Source organism: Elephantulus edwardii, unplaced genomic scaffold (assembly GCF_000299155.1).
Source record: "Elephantulus edwardii isolate Elephantulus edwardi_28Jun2011 unplaced genomic scaffold, EleEdw1.0 scaffold00218, whole genome shotgun sequence".
Taxonomy (NCBI): domain Eukaryota; kingdom Metazoa; phylum Chordata; class Mammalia; order Macroscelidea; family Macroscelididae; genus Elephantulus; species Elephantulus edwardii.
In genome coordinates, this window is record NW_006399968.1 from 2,512,945 (window position 1) to 2,518,703 (window position 5,759).

Here is a 5,759-nt window from a genome sequence, read left to right on the forward strand (position 1 = left end):
CTATGCATCCCACCAGGTGAAGTCCATGTGTATAACCTGCGTTTGTGTCTCTTATAAAATATATTTGCAATGAATAAGTCATTGATTTTACAAAATTCAGTCATTCTATCTCCAGCCTCATTCCTGTCACCAAGCCCATGTTTTCCGACTACTGATTCTTCTTCACTATTTCCAACTATGGTACCTAGTAACCATTAAAATAGCATTTTGGATAGTTATCAAATAAATATGGCAAAAGTTTGCATTATACATTATAATCAACACCATCACAGCTCAGTAAATTTTACAAAACCATTTTATTATGTAACTTAAGAGAAAAGAATGCTAATAAAAAGGGGTTTTATTGATACTGTTGCTGGTTAGTCTTTGCATTTTTTTTTTTTAAACAGGTCATATGATTATATAAACCCACTGAAAAAATTCATACTCTCCCATTTTAGAAATGTGTGGGCTTTATATGTGTGACATCTAATTACTGAGTGGGGGCAAAATCTAAACACCATGTAGAACCTAACAGACTAGCTTGTGAGCAGTGGTAATGGGCTTCCCCATATGTCTGCTTTTCAACTGTCATATTAGAGCTATCAATAATAAACTCATGTCATTCCAGTTTTCTGACTTAAGTTTTATTAAAATTTTAATGAATGTTTACAAAGCATCTACTACAGAGTAGAAAAGGCCAATCAAATTTGACAAAGAAAATGGTGAAGGAACAACAAATGGATAGAGAAGCTGTGGTATATTCACACAATGGAATATTATTTGGCATTGAAAAACAGGGAACTCATGAAATGTTATACAAAACGGGTGACAATGGAGGACATTATGCTGAGTGAAGTACATCAGTCACAAAAAAGACAAATATGGCATAATGCCACTGTTATAAAAGAGGACTGACATAGGGGTTGGGGGAGTCTGAGAAAGATGGGATAAATAATGTATAGTGAATTGACATAGATGAGGGAAAGAACTATTTAAAAGGTATATATGATTAGATATTATTGTTATGGCAGGAGTTCAGAACAAAGGTAGTATAGTGGAGTGGACTTGAGGGGAGAGATTGAATAACAATGAAAGAATTTTTCTTTTACTTTTCAAAAAGAAAAGTGAATTGGGGGGAGGGGTGAGCAGGAAGAAAATTGCATCAATAAATGAATGGAAATCCAAAGTCTCTGTAAACTTTCATTAAAATAAATGTAAAATTAAGAAAGTATTTTTAAAAATCCAAAATAGAAAAACACATTCAACCTTTTTCAAGCATAAAGAATTCAGAAAAAAAGTCAAACTTTAAATTGCAACAATGAAATATTCTTGAAAAAAATATTGTATAATTATAAAAAGAAAAACAAAATTGAAGGAATACTGAAAAAAACCCAACAGCAAAGTGGTGAAGGGTATTTTTTTTCCTTTTTTAAAAAAAGGGAGTAAGACCTGGAAATAAAGAATCAAAGAGGATATCTCCACAAAAAACCAAATACTGCAAGTTCTAGGAAATACTGAGAATCATTGAGTGTATCCTCAGAGGCAAGCGAGGAGACTCAGCACTAAGGTGGCATGGCTTCCAAGATGGTGACTGAAAAAATAAAAAATCTATAACAGAAGTGATTGTACAACATAGCAAACACAATTGATGTTAAGTGCTGTCAAGTCAAGTATGACTCATAGCTGCCCTGTGAACAACAGATTTGAAGATTTGAGCCATGTCCTATCCTGCTGCATCCTCATCATCTCTGACCCACTTTAGCTCATTGCTGCTGTTATTGTGTCAATCTATTTTTTTAAATATTTTAATTTATTTATTTTTCATTTCCATGAACATCTACAGAGATTTTGGAATTCCATTCATTCATTGTTGCACCCTTCTCCCTGCCCCCCCCCCCGTTTGCTCCTCTCCTTCAAAAGCAAAAGAAAAACTCCCTCATTGGTACACAATCCTCCCCACACCTCCCCCAATCCCACCCCATCCCCAAATATAATCCACTCTGCAACTCTCATTGCATACTCCTACGATAAACATAATGCCCTAAAATATAATACTTTTAAACTATTCTCTCCCCCATAGACTTCAATGCCGTAAACATATGTCAATCTATTTTGTTGAAGGTCTTCCTCTCCTTTGCTGATCCTCCGTCTTCAAGTACAATGTGTCTCTCCAAGGAATAGTCTCTCCTAACAGCATGCCTAAAGTATGTGAGACAAAGCTTTATCATCCTTGCCTCCAAGGAGCACTCTGGCTGCACACTCTCTAAGACATATCTGTTCTTTTGGAAGTTCATGAGCTATTCTGCAATCTCCAACACTACACCTTAAATGCACTGATTCGTCTTCTACAACCTTATTCATTGTCCTGCTGTCAGATGAATAAGAAGTCACTGGAAAAAACATAACGTGAATCAGGTGTATCTTAGGTTTATCATTGCTCTTCAGGATTTTGGAATGATCTCTGACAGCAGACTTTCCCAACGCTGTATGTGTCTTGATCTCCTGACTACTGATATCAAATGAGTCTATTATGGATAAGCAAGATACAAATGTTGACAATTTTAGCATTCATGTCACTGAATTATACATGGAAAGAATGCTGGATCGCAAATTATTTGTAACACCTATATGTATTGTTGTTAGGTGCTATCACAGTGACCTACCTATAGTGACCCTATGTGACAGAGTAGAACCGCCCTAAACTTTAGTCAGCTGTAATTTTTAAGGGAACAGGTTGTCACCTATTTTTCTTCTGTGGAAGCTCTGGGTGAGTTTGAACTACTAATATTTAAGCAGCCAAGCACTTAACCATGAACCACGATGTCTACATACACATATAGACACATACATGACTGTTAATAAAAATGCTACCTTTTCTAAATCCAGTGTTACAAGAATTAGGAGAGAGAATGTCTTCTCAAACACAAGAATCACAGTGTTTGTGTAAGCATAAGCAGAGAGCACCAACACATGACAGGATAAAGAGACCCAGTAAGACAGAAAGCCCTGAGCCAAATCTTTTAAAAAGACTGTAGAGAGCTCATTGTGTAAGTGCAGGGAAAGACAAAAGAGGGGCTGGAATCTGAGGAGCAGAAGGGCTGGCACAGGCTTCCCATCCCTCCAAATAAATCCACTATCCAAACCCAAATTGGACACCAGGAGGAGCACCCATCTTGTGTTATTTGAGGCTTTTCTTTTTCAAACAATATCATCTAATGTGATAGGTAACTGAGTCAAGAGACAAATTCATTGACATTTACACTTCATTTCTATGTTCATATTCACTAATATTCATTGGCTGTTATGTAACCTTTGCATTAGTTCATAAAGGTTTCTTATGAGCAGGATAGATTAATTATTTTTCTTTCTTTTTTAAAGGGTAGATTTCTTACATAAGAAGTATCTTGGTAGTATGAATTTTGCATTTTTATGAAGACCTAGGAACATAGGCAAGCTACAATGTTTGAATGATGAAAGTGAAGACAGCTATCATCATTCAAAAGCACCCCATTGCGGAGCATTTGCCATGTAATTTACCCAGATAATGGAGTGACATCCTCAGCTATTTGTCTGTAGAAGCAGGCTACACCTATCTTTGAACTGTGTCTGGAAAGTCTTTCTGATATTAATAATTTTTTATGACAACAATAATCCTGATTTTCTCTCTCTAATAATGTGCTCTACAGAATAGGTACTAAGATACGAGGAGAGATACTTCTTTTTAAGAAATCTCTTTTTAAGGTTTTTGACTCAAAATACAAACTGATAGGGGACAAAGTTAAAATTATAATGGTCAAGATATAAAATGGCAATATTGTTATTAGATGTCATCTAGTTGACTAACACTCACAGGAGCCCTATGGACAATGGCTCTGAACCTCCCCTGAAATGATAATAAGTGGCAAGTATTTCAGAAGTCTGATCACAAAGGAAATCTAATCTTTTGTTACAGTCAAATTGTTAACAATGAGTATTTTATCTCTTTCCAGAAGGTCCTGCCAGGTCACCTTTCTGACAAGATAGTGATAGGAAGTAAAAGATGAAAGAGTATGATAAGTTACAATCTATGTCAGTCAGACACTAAACTGTCCAAGTTAACCCCAACATGTCCAGTTGATAGAGGAAAACCCTATTGCCATTTGGTCATTTTCAAGGTCAGCTTTTCTTCTTTTTAAAAAGAAATATTTCATTTTTCAAAGTTAGTTATGAACTTTCTTTATGAAAAATTTCCTGGTACATAAAAGTTTATTCCAAGGCTGCGGAACAAGATAGTGGCGGTGGAGGAAGCAGCTTAAAGAGCTGGGGGAGCATCAAGCTGAGTAGAAACGGGCCACCAGAGAAACTGAGGGGGCACATGGAGACCAACACAGCACAACATGGACAGTAAGAATTTGAGTCAGAACTTTTATTAAAATAATTAATTTGGGAGCCCCAGGAGCAGTGAGCTGCAAGCCCTGGTGGAAGTCACCAGTGGCTGTGGGACCCACCCGGCAGGAGCAAGCAGTTCAGGGGAAATTCAGTGAGTTTTCTTAAGGACCGCTGGACATCAAAGCAGATTCTGCATAGGTGTGTTTTCTGATTTTGGGTTGAGACTAGGGTATGGCTCTGGTTCACAATAAGGTGTGAGTTGATCGGATTTTGCCTTGTCTTTAAAAAGGTTTTTGGGACTGAAGGCCTACGGTCCAAGGGCCTGATTTTTATGGATCTCATTAATAAAACAGGCTTGAAAGCAGGAGTGGCATCCACTTCCCAAAAAAGCTTGCCTCTGGAAACTGAACTTGGAGAAAAGATGAAAGTTTTGTGTTCAAGACTTCCATTCATAGGGTTGCTACGGGTTGTCTATGACTCTACAGGACTTAACAACAATAACAAATGTCAAGAAAGCAGCAGACAGTTTCAAACAGTGTGTGTGTGTGTGTGTGTGTGTGTGTGTGTGTGTGTGTGTGTGTGGAGGGGGGCGAACACAACACCACCAAATCAAGCCTTCTCCAAAAAAAGCAGAGAATATTAGAGACCTTATGAATATCCCTGACTCAAGAAGGCAGATAATATAGGCTGATATGGAGACATTTGGACAGCTACAAATGCAAGTACAAATAATGGAAGAAACAACAGAAGCCATAAATAATGGGAGGTAGTGAATCAGAGAAAAAAATATATTGATGAAAAGTTATTTGAACACCTACAGAAGAAAGAGAGAACTCTGTTGGTCTAGTGGACAGAAAGTGATGCTACCAAGCCAAAGGTGGATGATTTTATTCTTCAGCCATCAGTCCTGGTTTTAATTGTTTTTTAGCATTGGTCTGTCCATTTGCTGTACAGAGGTAGCTCTTGGATGCTGTGATGCTAAACACTGCGACATTGATGTATCAAATGTGATAATGGTTACCCATGGTGGACAGTGTTTGTGGAGCTCCATGATTAAAACAAGCTTGGAAGCAGGAGTGGCATCCACTTCTGAAATAGCTTGCCTCTGGAAACTCTATGAATTTGGAGAAACAATGAAAGTTACACAAGTGTTCAGGTCTTTCATTCATAGGGTTGCTATGAGTCATTTACAACTCCATGACACTTAACAACAACACCACCAACCAAAAAAAAAGAGTAGCAGAATGGATTAAAAAAATCCAAAGTCCATCAATATACTGTACACAAGAGACACATCTAATAAATGAAGAGAAAGATAAACTCAAAAATCAAAGGCTGGGAAAAAAAAGATACTAAACAAATGTTGTTGTTTCTGTTATGTGCCGTCGAGTCACCTGCGACTCATAGCG